We start from the raw sequence: 16,190 nt of genomic DNA on the forward strand, positions 1-16,190 counted from the left end.
TGCCTTAATTGTGAGGGATGGGCCCTTTTGAAAAAGGGTTTGGGTTACTTCTCTGGACTCACCCTTGTGCCGGCTCATGGGATCAGAGAACAGGCCATTGATAAGGAAGCCAGACTGCAGGGTTTATCAACCCACTGAGGTATTTAGATAGCAGCCCCTCGTTCTGCAGGAGCAGAGCTTCGCTCCGGAGTGATCACTCCCAAGCTATTGCCCTTTGCGAAGGCAGGTGAAACTGACACCCAAAGCTGTGACAGGAGCCAAGTGACGGCAGTGGTAGGTGCCGGCCCGCCTTAAGGCTCCTGCAGGGCCAGACGGCCTAATCCAAAGCGAAGGCAGCTCCTTCAATGGCTGGCTGTGACAAATGCAGGTTGGCAGGGAGAGATGAAGAGAGTGAGGTGCTATTCCGTGGCATGTGGGCCAAATTAATCCGTGGGGCAACACCGCTGATTTCAGGGATGGCAAAAGAGCTAGCATGCTTTAGGTGCTATAGAAACAATAGCAGGGGATGATAACAAAGGCCGTAATACCACGACTCCCCTGATTTCAATCACGTTACACACCAGCAGTTCATTGAGCTCCCTGTCTCAGGTGGGGACGGGGCATTTCAGGAGACCCTTCACGTGTTTCTCTGCAGAGACAGCCAGCAGTAAATGTGAAGGGCCAGATCCCCAAAGGTATTTAGGCTCTTAACTTTGGTTGAAATCAATGGGATTTAGGAGCCTAAATACCTTTTGAGGCTCTGCACCTAAGTGTTCTTTACTGGGTATCTTCCTCACCCCAGCTAGCTTCAGAGGCATTTGTAATTATTTTTTAAGCGACCGCTAATGTCTTTTCAACAGGTGTATTTCAACAGCTGTCTATTAATAGAGGCAAAGGAAGCACCAGGCTCAGAAGCTTTGTTTGTTTTGAAGAAGAGGCAGAGTCCCCTTTTCCTCTCCTCTCGGCACAGTGTGGGAAGGTGCCTCTTCCTTTACTGGGATTGCCAAAGGGGCATTAGCCACCCACTCCCCCTAGAACTTTTCCTCCCCCACCCTCCCAGCCCTAGCAGGTTGGGGCTTTTTCCCCATCCATAAGCAAATTGGCTCCATTTGCAAGGTTGTATTTTAACCCCCGTTCCTGGCAGTTCAAGCTGCTCCCTGGAAATCAAAGCCTCATCCTTCCTGCCTGGTTCGGTACATCTCGGTACTCAGAAAGCGCCTGGAACAAGAGCTTCACTGGCAACTGCCCGAGGGATGCACAAAGCAGATCAGCCTCCCTCTCACGCTCGGGGCTTTGTGTCAGTAAACACAGCGGCTATGACTCAACGCAGCTGTGCAGTGCCACAGGGCCAGTTTAACAGGCGCTTTGCTGATCAGATCTAACCGACCCTCCTTTCTGGGTGAGAGCTGGGGGGGAAGTCATCTCCCGCACTGGGGGGTGTCCGAGATGCTGCAAGATGTCCAAGATGCTCTGGGAAAGGTGGGACCCGACAGGCTTGGTGGTGCAAGGGACTCAGCCTTGGTAAGAGGAGGACAGAACTACTAACCAACTTCATGGGAGGCTCATTCATCCATGTTCTTAAAGCACGTTGCAATCCCTAGACCTTATCCACACTCAACGCTGGCAGTGGTTTAGCTAAAGCCAGTTAAACTGGTGCAAATCCCTCTGTGGACACTTTTAAATGGGTTTGGCAGGGGTAGGGGCTTCTGTCAATGTATCGTTGTGATCTGTCACACAGATCACAACGACAGGGTCACACTTTGTGTGAAACCAAAAACACTCATTTCTTATGACTGAGCTGGAGGCCCAGGTCCCCGCAGCAACCAAGCCAGGTTGGGAGTTTGGTAAACCCAACCTCAGCGAGGAAGAGCTGAGGCAGTCAGGGCTGGCCTTACCATGAGGCAAACTGAGGCGGCCGCCTCAGGTGCCAGACTGGGCCGGGGGGGACACACCACTAGGACCCAGAGTGTAGAAAATTGTGTCTGCTGCTGGTGCATATGTATTCTCTCTGCTCTAGATGCGCAGAGATGGTGGAGTGCTGTGCTGGAGGAAGGAGGGCACAAGAGACATAATAGGCAGGCAGGAGAAAAGGTGAGAGGGAACAGCAGAAAGCAGCAGGAGCTGCAGGGAGAGAGAGGAGGAGGAGCCTCTTATGTACCTCTCTAGCACCCCCAGGAGCCTGGACTGATTAACACCAGCTTCTCAGGGAGCTTCCTGTTTCTGCTGCTTCCCTGAACCCACTGGAGGAGAACAGGCAGTCAACTGAAGCAGTAGGAGCCAGTTAGGCCCTTAAGACGCTGATATCTTCCCTCACTCAGGCCCGGCTACCAGCCTGCTTATTTGTCCCCTTCAACTGAGCGTTGAGAGCCACTACAGCCGGCACAGAACAGCAGTCATGAGTGTAAGAAGAAAACGCCCCTCTGGGGCAGCATTCAGAGAAAGAAAGAAAGCAAAGGAAGCTTTTCTATCGAAGCAGGAAAGAGCTCTCCTGAGATACATAGACACAAATGTTCATGGTGAGCCTTCCGGCTTCAGTGAGGATGTGAGTGGTGATGAGATGCCTGATTTTCCAGTTAGTTAGAGTGCAGGTGACTTGGCAGCTACTGCAGCATCCATATCTTCATCTCAAATGGATGTAACCCTGCACATTCCTGAAGAAAAGTGTAGATCGGAGAAGAGTGTGGTGGAGGCGCAAGAAACAGCTGCTGCTGAGTTCCTTGAGTCTAGATGATCCAGGACTGTGGACCCACTTGAGCAGTAGCCTGAGGGACTTCCTTGTACTGCATGGGCCAAAGCAAGTGAAAAACTTCATGTTCCCCAAAGACAATGAAAATAGAAGTTTCCATCCAACACATTACTGGTGTGAAATCCCCAATGGTGACAAAGTGGAGAGGCCATGGCTTATGTACTCAAAAATCCAGACTGCTGCATACTGTTTTTGTTGCAAACTCTTCCAGTTTAATGTTCCAGCCACATTGGGTTAGACAGGAGCAAAGGACTGGAAAAATCTGGCTAGAAATCTGGCATGCCATGAGAAGGCAGCAAATCACCAGAGAGCATTCCATAGGTGGAAAGAGCTTGAGATGAGACTAAGGTTAAAGGCCACCATAGATGATCAGCATCAAGAGAAGATTGCATCAGAGTCTCTTTACTGGCAAAATGTTCTGAAAAGGCTCATTGCCCTTGTGAGAATGCTTGCTACCCAAAACCTAGCACTGCCTGGCACTCCAGATCAGCTGTATGTGCCAAATTAGGGAAACTTCCTTAAAATTGTGGAGCTGATGGCTGAGTTTGATGCTGTACTCCAGGAGCATCTAAGAAGAGTCACTGCGCAAGAAATGTACACACACCACTACCTTGGAAAAACAATTCAAAATGAGATCATACAGTTACTGGCAACAAAAGTGAAACAGAAGATTGTGGCAGAGCTGAAGTCAGCAAGATATTACTCCGTTATTCTGGACTGCACACCTGACATCAGCCATATGGAACGAATGACTTTAATGGTGTGTCTTGTAACAACAACAGAACCTAGTGAAAATGTCCCTGCAGTGGTGACTGTCAGAGAGCATTTTCTAGAATTTATTGACATTGATGATACTACAGGAGCTGGTATGACAAATGTGCTTTTAAAAAGCTGGAAGATATGGGAATTGCGATAGCTGACATGAGAGGTCAGGGCTACAATAATGGTGCCAACATGAGAGGAAAGAACAGAGGAGTGCAGACATGGATCCGAGAGTTAAACCCTCGAGCTTTTTTTGTCCCATGCATTTGTCTCATTCATTAAACTTGGTGGTCAGTGATGCAGCATCAGCTTCTAGTGCGGCTGCTGAACTTTTAAATGTAATTCAAAACATCTGTGTATTTTTCTCTGCATCAACTCATCAATGGCAAATTTTGAAGCAACATCTGGGAACATCCTCTCTGACACTGAAACCACTGAGTGCCACATGATGGGAAAGTTGAGTGGAGGAGATAAAGCCTATCAAACACCAAATAGGGAAGATAGATGATGCCATAGTTGCCATTATGGAGGATAATGCTGTGACAGGAACTGTTCGTGAGAGAACAGAGGCAGAGGGAAATGGAATCCCCAGAAACATACAGAACTTCAAATTTCTGTGTGGCTTAGTGTGGTGGCATGATATACTGTTTGAAATAAATGTTGTAAGCAAGAGACTCCAAGGTGTTGACCTTGATATATCTGGAGCAATGGAACAACTGGACAAAGCAAAGTCATACCTACAATCTTACCGGTCAGGTGAGGGATTTCAAAACATTCTGAAGAGTGCACAGAAGTTGGCAGAGGAACTTGACACTGAAGCTATTTCCCCACCCATTCAACAATACAAGAGTCACCGAAGAAGAAGACATTTTGATTACGAGGCACGGGATAATCCCATAAGAGACCCCAAACAACAATTCAAAGTTGAATTCTTTAACCAGGGGCTAGATTGTGCAATACAGTCAGTTGAAGAACATTTCATGCATCTCAAGGAACACAGCAGTATATTTGGGATGTTGTATGATATTCCAAAACTCCTCACTATACCTGAAGAAGACCCACACCAGCAATGCAGGGCACTAGAGACAGTGTTGACACATGATGACATGCACGATATTGATGTGAGTGATTTAGGTGTTGAACTGAAAGCCCTTTCAAGATACACTTCAGCAGTATCAACTCCAAAGGCTGTTCTGGAATATATGTGCACAAATAAGATGACCACGCTCTTTCCAAAGGCTTTTGTAGCTCTGCGCATACTTCTAACACTTCCTGTAACAGTTGCCAGTGGAGAACGCAGCTTCTCCAAGCTGAAGTTAATAAAAACACATCTACGCTTCACAAGGACACAGGAGAGGCTGGTTGGCCTTGCAACCATCTCAATAGAGCATGAGCTGGCCCAGACTGTAGACCTTCAGCAGGAAGCAGTTCAAATCTTTGCAACCAAGAAGGCACGGAAAGCACCACCTGGATTATTCAAACAGACAAAAATGTCAGTGTTTACTATGCAGACAAGAAAAGTAACATTTGCTGTTCAGGCGTTTGAAAGTTAAGTGTAACTTAAAATTTTTGAACAAGGCATTTTAAGTTGTTAGTTCTCCTTTATTGGGGTAGGTAGCAGAGCAGTACCATGAGAGGAGTAGAACAGGAAGAAGGCAGATTTGAGACCTTTCAAAGTTTTGGTCCAAGCAAGGAGGCATGGGGGCATCATTTGAGCTCCCCCCCTCAGGTGCCAAAATGTTGTGGGCCAGCCCTGGAGGCAGTGGCTAGCCTGAAAGCCAGACTGGATAGGCGACACTGCTATGGGTGTTCATCGCTCTGTACTCATGTGTGTCACAGCTTCTCTGGGAATTTATTTTCACAACGCCCCGGGAGACGAGCGGGTGTTAGCCTGTCTTACAGAGAGGGAACTGAGGCGGTGCGAGATTAACATCACAGTGTCCGCTAAATTGGATGCCCAATTGGAGACAGCCAGGACCTGATATTTCAGAGTCCTTAGCATTGTCTAGCACTTTCTATGTTCCAACCACAGCTCCTGCTGCCTTCAGTGGCAGCTCTGAGTGCTCTGCACTGCTGCAAAGCAATCCCAGGCTCTCAAGTTGGAAGCCCAGGAAATGAAGTGCATATAGTTAGTGACCACCTGTGAAAAGTCTAAGCTAAGTGAATTGCTTAGCATCACATAGGGACCCTATTCTCCAGGGTAGCATTCACCTACCACAACCATGAGACCTTCCGTTCTCTTCCTCCAGGCCTTACCTTCACGGGTGGTGGGAACACAGGCCGGGGGAGACTGAGTCTCCCCAAACAGCCAGGCATGGCCCTGCCCACGCTTTTCCCCCTGACCCCCTCCTGCTTCCCGCTCTTCCCCCATGGCCTGGAGTAGGGCAGTCCAGCCTGGGGCTGGGGACTCGGGGTGGCTGGGGCCACACCACCCACCGGGCACTCTGGGGCTGGGGATGCTGGGGCCGCGCTGCCTGCCCAGTGCTCCGGGGCTAGGAGTGCTCGTATGGGCTGGGGCGTGGGAGGGGCGGGCGTGGGAGGGGCAGCTGTGTGGAGGGTGGGAAGGACACAGGGACTAGCCTCCCCAATTCGGCAGTTCATGCACTGCCCATGATTTGCTTCATTCACGGCACACCTTCTGCAGCAAACACAGCTGAAGTTCTACAGACAGTGGCTGGCTGCTGTACGCTACCCTGATTCATCCCCAGAATGAATCCATCCTGTGCACTGAATGAGGCAGTGTTCGGGGGGGGGCGGGGGAGGGAAACGGTACAGGCTCGTGTCATTAAAGCCTGTCAGAAGGCACACACCCAAGGGGGCCAAATTAAGGTTGGATGGGCAGGCTTCATTCAGCATCCACTCCGTTACCCCTGCAGCGTGTATCTCCATAGTAACTCCCCTGCCTTACTCTGAGTTTACACCAGTACAGCAGAGATCGGTGGCTGGCCCACTTACTATTAATTGCTCAGGGAGCTGGAGGGCCCTGCAATTGCTAGCTAATTACCCAGCAGACAGGATATTTACCAAACACAGCCCACATGGTTACCATGGCAGGAAAGAGAAGTTTCCACATGCTCCGGGAGATAATTCTACATGGGGACCCTCCTCAGCTTCATGGCCACACCTGCTATGGCATTTACATGGGATCTGCTTTCAGCCTCTAACAAGGAATGGTTTCAGAGTGGTAGCCGTATTAGTCTGTATCCAGTGTTTTCCCCAGGAATTGAAATTAGGCGGGTGTTTGAATTTATGGAGGGCGGGGGAGAGGATCAGGGCCTATGAGGGGTGAGACCGTGAGGGTGAAGGTGGGCTGTATGGCACCATATAAAAAACTGAAAAATGTTTCATGACTATTTTATTAGATTTAACTCCTGTTTTAAAATCATCACTCAAATTAAAGTTGGCTACTCAAGCCTTCTATGAAGCAATATGTCTACATCCTTCTTGGTTTCTTGTTATAATTTTGCACAACTCTGTTAATAAACTTCTTGAATGCAATGCATTCATCTTTGGTGGCTTCTCGTGTGTCCAGAACTTCCATTCCTTCACTTGATATGCTCATTAGTTCATTCACATGATCAGGCAGAAGGCGACTTCTTTCAGAACACAAAATTCTATTCAATGATGAAAAAGAACGCTCAGCTGTAGCTGTTGTGACTGGGAGTAGCAAGAGATGAATCCTACTTCTTTCATCCCAGGAAACAAAGCACAAAGATCAGGTAGAGCCACTAGTGATGTTAAAAAAAGAAGTTGAAGTCAAATCTTCATTCATTCGTCGTATAATATTCCACTCTGTGTTCAAATTCTCTATTCTGTCCTGAGCACATGGCAGCCCCCTTGCTGGTAGTGCCTCACTCCACTCAACTATTGGTGTTTTATAGAACAGGGATCTGTAAAAGCTACGTGGAGGTTGAGTAGAATCTAGAAGTCGCTGTTGTAGATTTTTAAGAATCAAGTCTGTGTACTTTTTCAGTTGCCTTAACAAACACTTCTTGTCCTCTTCACTTAAGGATTCAATATAAATGCCTTCATTAGTCAACTTCTGGCCTGAAGTCTTTGCTTAGGGTTCTTCCAGTATGTTTTCAATGGATAGATCTCTGATTGATCCAAATGTAGCTTCTAGACAAAAATCTGTTGTAGCAGATGCCTGGATGGCATTGTTTAATGACGCAAGTGGTTTCAACAGTAGACTTACAAGAGAGAGACTGGCAATAGTCTTCTCTGAACATAGTAGCAAAAATAATCCACCAGCCTCACTACTTAGATCCATCCCATCTTGGTAGATACTTTCCAAAGCCAGTAATAACGGCTGGAGTAATTTTAAGACAACAGCCAAGGATCGCTCATGAGAAAGCCAGCGGGTTTTCCCAGGTTGGACTAATTTGAACTTCAGTCCCAGTATGTCTTCTATATTTTCCAAGATATTCAGTCTTTTTGAACTCTTGCTGAAAAAAGGACATAACGAAGACATTAAATTTATAGCTTTTTCAATGTCTTTTGAAGAGTCTGCGGCTCATACTAGCGCTAGCTGGAGTAGATGGCCTCTACAGTGTGTATTGGAGAGATTGGGGTTACACTTTTCCTGAACAAAGCTTGTACTCCGCCATGCCTTCCAGAGAAGTTTGCAGCTCCATCAAATGCACAAGCAGCCATCTATTTGTGGTCCAATTGACAAGCATTTAACTCTTCTAAGATGTGGGTTGTCACAGATGGAGCCAGTGTGTCTTCTATAACTTGAATATCTAGAAATGCATCTACTGGCCTACCACTGACATCAAGATAACATACACAATGACTTAATACTTGATGCCTATTTGCATTGGTGCATTCATCAGCCATATATGCAAATTTTTTGAATGTGGTGAGAGAGTTCTTCACTTTTTCAACTGTTAAGTCTTTCACTGTTGCATCACATACGTCTAGCCAGTCAGTTGAGTTCCTTGCAGAAAGATAGTGAGCATTTGCTGGTCTTGTTTGGAACCAGTGTTCAACTTCAGGATGAACAAGTGACAATGCACTTAACATTGGCCTCCAGTTTGTAGTGTGTGATATCTTTTGCTTAAATAGAAAGTAGGATGCCACAGCTGCGTTTGTCCGCATGAACTGGGTTGTGTCTCCAGCATTCTTAACAGCCTCATTAACACCCACCGGTGTTGTCCTTGGTCAGTGGAGACTCAGAGTTCCGAGGTGCTTTCACACGAGTTCACCTCCCAGGTGGAGGACAAGAAGGCACCTTGCTCATTCCTCCAGCTGCTCACTGTTCGTTCTGGCCGCTGTTGTTCATTGTGCCACCGTTCACTCCATGGCTCTGTTGCCAGTGGCCCTGCGCCGTCACCTTCTGCTGCCACCTGCCGCTGTGAGCTCTGCGAGTTGGTCTCTTGAGGTTCCACCAGCTCTCAGTGATTTCAGCTGAGCTCTCCGTGGGGGAACCTCGCTGCTAGTGCAGTCTGGGCTGTCTCTTCCGTGGGGGAACCTCGCTGCTAGTGCAGTCTGGGCTGTCTCTTCCGCAGAAACACTGTCCCCCAGCAGGTCTAAGCACTTAGACCTGATTATCAGTGATTTCAGCTGTAGTGGTCACTTAACAGAACAAAGACTATCTATGGAGCCTAATCAACTCTGTCTTTAAACAGTGGAGAGGGACAGGTCCCCACCCTCTCTCTTGATGCCCTCAATCAGCACAGGCTAAGTACAGTTCTACTGCCCTTTACTCATACAATAAGAACAACAACATTTCATTACCCTCCTTCCCCCCCACCCACCCCCCCGCATTCAAGTGATTTGTAACCCAACCCCAGCCAGAATCTATCACTTGGACAACACAGCTCTGTTTGCTGGATACCTAGGTAGATTAGGTGTGAATGTAAATACAATCTGGCCCTGAAGCCTTTCCCTCCAGCCCCAGCTCATCACTAGCTGTCAGGGAGAGCTCATTTAGACTTTGCTTACAAATGATAATTTGAAATTATTAGGTTGGCCAACATCCCCCTCATGTTATTCTCCCAGGGGATCCTGCCCATCAGTTCCCTGAGGGAGTCAAAGTCTGCTTTTCTGAAGTCCAGGGTCCGTATTCTGCTGCTCTCCTTTCTTCCTTGTGTCAGGATCCTGAACTCGACCATCTCATGGTCACTGCCTCCCAGGTTCCCATCCACTTTTGCTTCCCCTACTAATTCTTCCCAGTTTGTGAGCAGCAGGTCAAGAAGAGCTCTGCCCCTAGTTGGTTCCTCCAACACTTGCACCAGGAAATTGTCCCCTACACTTTCCAAAAACTTCTTGGATTGTCTGTGCACTGCTGTATTGCTCTCCCAGCAGATATCAGGGTGATTGAAGTCTCCCATGAGAACCAGGGCCTGCGATCTAGTAACTTCCGTTACTTGCCGGAAGAAAGCCTTGTCCACCTCATCCCCCTGGTCTGGTGGTCTATAGCAGACTCCCACCACGACATCACCCTTGTTGCTCACACTTCTAAACCTAATCCAGAGACTCTCAGGTTTTTCTGCAGTTTCATACTGGAGCTCTTAGAAAGTCATACTGTTCTCTTACGTACAATGCAACTCCCCCACCTTTTCTGCCCTGCCTGTCCTTCCTGAACAGTTTTTATCCATCCATGACAGTCCTCCAGTCATGTGAGTTATCCCACCAAGTCTCTGTTATTCCAATCACCTCATAATTCCTTGACTGTGCCACGACTTCCAGTTCTCCCTGCTTGTTTCCCAGGCTTCTTCCATTTGTGTGTAGGCACTTAAGATAACTCGCTGATCGTCCCACTTTCTCAATATGAGGCAGGAGCCCTCCCCTCTTGCGCTCTCCTGCTCGTGCTTCCTCCCAGTATCCCACTTCCCCACTTACCTCAGGGCTTTGGTCTCCTTCCCCTGGTGAACCTAGTTTAAACCCCTCCTCACTAGGTTAGCCAGCCTGCTTGCGAAGATGCTCTTCCCTCTCTTCGTTGGGTAGAGCCCGTCTCTGCCTAGCGCTCCTCCTTCTTGGAACACCATCCCATGGTCAAAGAATCCAAAGCCTTCTCTCCGACACCACCTGCGTAGCCATTCGTTGACTTCCACAGTTCGATGGTCTCTACCCAGGCCTTTTCCTTCCACAGGGAGGATGGACGAGAATACCACTTATGCCTCAAACTCCTTTATCCTTCTTCCCAGAGCCACGTAGTCTGCAGTGATCTGCTCAAGGTCATTCTTGGCAGTATCATTGGTGCCCATGTGGAGAAGCAGGAAGGGGTAGCAATCCAAGGGCTTGATGGGTCTCGGCAATCTCTCTGTCACATCATGAATCCTAGCTCCTGGCAAGCAGCAGACTTCTTGGTTTTCCCAGTCGGGGCGGCAGATAGATGATTCAGTCCCCCTGTGGAGGGTGTCCCCGACCACCACCACTCGCCTCCTTCTCTTGGGAGCGGTGGTCGTGGAACCCCCATCCCTAGGACAGTGCATCTCATGCCTTCCAATCGGTGGAGTCTCCTTCTGCTCCCTTCCCTCAGATGTATCATCTAGTCCACTCTCCGCATTCGTACCTGTGGAGAGAACATGAAAACGGTTGCTTATTTGTATCTGCATTGCTGGTACATGGACGCTCCCTTTTCTTCTTCTGGAGGTCACATGCTGCCAAATTTCTTCACCGTCCTCCTGTCCCCGGTGCGCAGCCTGCTCTGAATCTTCAGAACATTGTGCCTGTAGAAGCATATCCTGACATCTGTCCAAGAAATCTTCAGTTTCTCTTATGAAACGCAAGGTCAATACTTGTTTCTCCAGACCTTGAACCTTCTCTTCCAATATGGAGACCAGCTTGCACTTTGTACAGACAAAGTCGCTTCTGCCCTGTGGAACAAAGACAAACATGGCACATCCTGTGCAGGTCACAACAGCTGAGGCTCCTGGGGTTCCCCTCCCCCAACCCCCGCCCTAACTTGCCCCAGCCCTGCCACCAGTTCTGGGAGGGGGCAGCAAGCCGCTCCACGTGCTGGCAGTCAGACCCCGCCCCAGGCCCAGTGTCCCTGTTGTAACTAAGCACTCCAGGCAGGAAGCAGAGCTGTTTCCCTGGCTGCAAGCCTCAAAGACGGGGCTGCCTGCCAGCCACGCAAGGAGCCACGCGCACCCCCCTAGAGTGCTGCACATGCTCCTGATAAGGCAGCTGCATTCTCCCTCTTATCTGCTGGCTGCTCGCCCCCGCATCTCCATCACACACAGGCCGTCTGCACAGTCCTAGCGCCTGGCCCTGCTCCAGCCCCCGCCACCCAGGGAGGCTGAGCCCAGGCAATCACAGATGGTGACCAGGAAGAGACCCCCGTTCCCAAGAGGCTTGGGGCAGTAGGAACAGCCCCCTCCCCTTGGAGAGAGTGGGGGGGGGGGGAACGGGGATGATGGCCATAATGCTTCCCCATGCACAAAAGCCTCACACAGAGAAGGTGTTAAACCAAAATACCACTCTCTCCCTGCCCCCGAGCACTAGCAGCTGCACCAGGGACTACCCCCAAACCGCTCCAGCTCTGGGAAGCCGGACCTACATCCTTAGAGCTATTTAGGCACTGAACTCCCGTTGATTTCAATGCGGACTCAGGGCCTAAATCCACGTGGGAGTTAGATCCCTCTGCGGAGCAGGGCCTTGGTTTCTCCCAGGAGAGCAAAGAATGGCTGCTGCTTGCACAGCCCTTGTGCAGGGGCGTCACACGCCGCGGGGTAGGGTCCTGTCCTTTTGAGCGGTATCTACGGGCAGAACAATGCAGCCTGCCCAACTGCTCTCCAAGGCAGCGTGGGGGCAGTGCTGCTCCACCAGCCTTTTTACCCAGGTTGGCAGCACTTCACTCCCATCAAATGCCCCCGTCCCCACAGCTGGGGAGTCAAAGCCCACTTCAGTCTAGAGCAGCGAGCAGCTGGCTTGGCAAGCCAGGTTGCTTTGGAAACCGGCCCCATGGGGCTTCACAACCTCTGTTGTGTTACTCTCCCCGCCCCTTCCCTTTGCATAATTGTGTTGCTATTTAATTAATTAAGGCAGCTGCAGTAGTGTGGGTCTGATTGCCCTGGAAAGCTTTTTCTGGCAGGTTTAAAGGGATTGGCTTCAAATGCGCTGCTGATAGGGTGCCCTTGAAGGGGGCCTCGGGGCATCCCAGCCAAGACTCCATGGGGGATTTGGGGAGTCCTGCCAATATTCTGCCAGGGGATTCCAGCTCATACCCTATAGAGAAGGGTCTCAGGGGGATGCTAGCTGATTGGGTCTCTGGAGGGGCTTTCCAGGCCATCCTGTTTGGAGGGATCCCCTCTTTGATTTGACACATGGACTGATGGGTCTAAACTTCTCGATGCTGCCAGACTGAATGGACAAAGGGACAGAGCCATGAGTCTGCACTGCCCAGGCCAGCATCCTGCCTTGGCCTGGGCTTTGCAATGAGTCCAGTGTGTCTCGCCGGCTGGGATCGTTCCCTCAGACTCGTGGTCAGCCCCTCAAGTGGGCTTGCTGCTACTCCATCTGAACTGAGCCCCTCTTCTCTCAGTGAGCCCATTCCTGCCCATCCATGCGTAAGGAGGCCACAGAACCTCATCCTAAGGAATGCTGAAGGAGCCGGTAATGGGGTGGCCTGTCCCTTTAAGGGTGGGCGGCCTGCAGCTGGTCAGCCCTGCCTGCCACATCAGGGATGGGGCGTGAGTTCATCAGTAGAATCAGCTGGGTAAGGAGGGGCTGAGTCTATAAAGAGCAACAGGACCTGCAGTGAGGGGGATGTACAGGGAGGAACAAGTAGAGGCTCCTGCAGAGACAGGGGACAGTTGCTGGGAGGGACTAGGTTACAGGCAGGAACCCTGTATCTTTAGGGAAAAGGCTCTAGGCAGGGAAATTTACCTGGGAGGCCACAGTGGGACAGACTGGGAAGATAGACTTGAGGTGGAGGCAAGAACTTTATTTTGGGACTGATATGTAATGGTAATAAATTCAGCTCCAAGTAGAGATGGTGCTGACCCAAATAAGAGGAGTTGTGATAGTTTGACTGAGCTGAAGACAAGGGAAACTGAGGCAGGCTGCCTGCAGGGGGACCTAAGGCCAAGAGGGGGTGCTACCCATTCACAACTGCAGTTCCTATCATCCTTCTGGATTACAATTCCCAGAGGGCTTTCGTTCTGAGTTGAACTGGTCCTGTATTGCATTGGCAAGCCCAAGCATTACAAACAATCATGAGCCAGCCCTCTGAAAATAAACAAACGGGATTGGCTTAAAAATCATGAATATTTTTGGTAAAGTTTGGGTTCTTTCTAGTCCCTTTCTGGGTCAAGGTCTCAAGCTTTTCTCCATTATCAGAAAAGCCCAACACTTTAATTTTTAAATGTGATGAGAGAGTCTCCCAGAAGTGAAGGACTCCGGGAGTTGGAGCTTTAAGGAAAACACCAAAAAGCGTGAGAGTTGCTGACGCTGCTGTGGCCTGCTTGGGAAAAACCCTTTGTGGCCGGATGGAAACCTTCCCAAATGATGCGACGGCCTCCTCGGAGCTGCTTGCTGCAGTGTGAGGGGACAGCGAGTACCAGCTGCACAGACAGTGTGGTGCTAATTGAACTGTTATTTTTGCGTCAATCTCCAGTCAGCACTTTAATGCAGGCAGGGTGCATCTCCCAGTGTGGACTTTCCCCTGCCCCACGCCAGCCTTTCCCTGGAGCTGCTCATGTGAGTCATCCTTTAGCCTGCAAGGTCCCTCGCTAGAGAATCACCAAACCATTCCCTTTCGCTGGGTCTGAATGGATGGTGGACCTTTCACTTTGGATCTGAAGGACCCAATTAAACCCTGCCAGAGTCCTGAGGTCGCAACACTTGTCTCTTTATTAAACTGGTAATACGTTACAAAGAAGGAAAAAATAGAGAATTCTATATACAGCATTTTCCAAGACAGCTGGGCTAGATGGCCGGGGGCGGGGGAAGCTTTTTGAGGGGCTGCTGGATGAGATGTTCATCACCAAATGGAGGATGCGGTGGAGACAGCTCATTGCACAGTTGGTGGGATCTCTGTTGGGAGAGGCGGGGGTAGGAGGCGATTCCTTTGTTGTGGAGGCAGAACTTCAGGAGATGCCAGGCCAGATCCTCAGCGGGTGTTCGACCTCAGTGGAGGGATACTAATTTACCCGGCTGAGATCAGGCCCCTAGACTCTCCGCTGTTGATCACTGGGATTTGGCAGTGGAGACTACAGGCTGTTTGGATCATGGTGTTTCTAAAGTGGGAACCAGGATCTCGTACGCACAGGACAGCGCACGTTCAGCGCCAGGTAAACACAGCTGATCGCTAAGGAACAGTCTAGCTGGGCAGTTGCTTGACCCTATGCTCCCACTCCAGACTCAGCCAGTTTGTTAGCACCCTGTAATCCCTTGTTCGGAGTCACCGGTCTCTCTGCTGGTTCGATGCACATGGCCCGGCTGGACGCTTCATGATGCACCTGCTCCACCATGGAGTACATCTAGGAATGAAATAGCCCAGCCCTGCCTCCTGTGATCCCTCTAGCAGGAAAGTGTTGGAGCAAGGAGGGGCTGGCTCTCTCTCTCTCTCTTTCCCCTGGTTTGATCTATTAGGATAACTGGGGAAGGGGAGGGGAGGGACTTTAATTAGGGCTTTTAGTCTGGTTTCCCTCTCCCAACCCCAGGCTCCATCCATGAGGGAGGCACTGGATGCACCTCCAAGGGTGTAACTTCCCATCAGGGAGGAAACTGTGGGTGTCATCCATCCATCACATGGCTTTGTGCAGTCTGGGTAAGAGCCCTGGGGATGGCAGAACCTGGGAGCTTCCTCCAAGGAGAAAGCAGAGTCAAGAATTACTCCATGGAACCAGTGGGGGAAGGGACAAAACATAGGAAGCTTTGACTGGTATCTCCATCCAATCACGACTGACTCCAACAGCCAATGAGTCCTTGGAACAAACGAGCCCATGCATTAGCTGCCAGAGCTGGGGTTCTGCCCTGGGGATAGGCCAGGAGCGTTCCTGACTAGCCATCATCACTTTCCCAGAGCTATAGTCACTGGAGCAGCAAATAAGCCACAAGGCTAGCCCAATATGTACCCGCCTAGGCCCCTGCCCAGAGTCACAGAAACCTGTTGGGAGGGGTCTCCCCCGTCCCGGCAGAGACGAGCGCCAGGTGCTCTGATATTCTGAGCATTTGCCTTGAGTTCCCTTCAGGCCAGGCACCTAGGCCAGGCAGCTTTCTGGGAACCAGGCAGCCCTCCAAACCCGACCCAGCCCATTGCCTGGTTCCCAGCAGGGCTCTGTGCGTGGAGGGCAGGCCAGGGATCGGGGCTGAGTTTCCAGCTTGGTACAAGTCTAGGTACTTGGAGATCATAAAAGCGCCGACTCCTATGCAGAGTGCGACCGATTCCAGCTCTCTCCTTTCCAGCGGCCCCCAGCCATCCGGCAGCAGCACGGCGCGGGCCTCGAGCTACACTCAAACTGGCCGCTAGCCTCACCCTGTGGCCCAGCACGGCCCGCACTACGCCGTCAGGTGAGGGTGCCCACCAACCCCAAGGGCTGGGGGGGATGGGAACGTCCCCTAAAAGTTACAGCATTAAAGCTAACTGGGGCCGAGCCAGCCTCTCCAGGAGTGGAGAAGTGTGTGTGGGGGGGTCCAAGGCTGAGACAGCCCCCCCCACATCGTCCAGAGGGGACGCACCAAGGACGGCAGGGCTCCAGGCTGCCCTCCCCCTCCTCCACGTTCCCTACTTCTCCGTCCACCCCCACAT

Source organism: Eretmochelys imbricata, chromosome 7 (assembly GCF_965152235.1).
Source record: "Eretmochelys imbricata isolate rEreImb1 chromosome 7, rEreImb1.hap1, whole genome shotgun sequence".
Taxonomy (NCBI): Eukaryota; Metazoa; Chordata; order Testudines; family Cheloniidae; genus Eretmochelys; species Eretmochelys imbricata.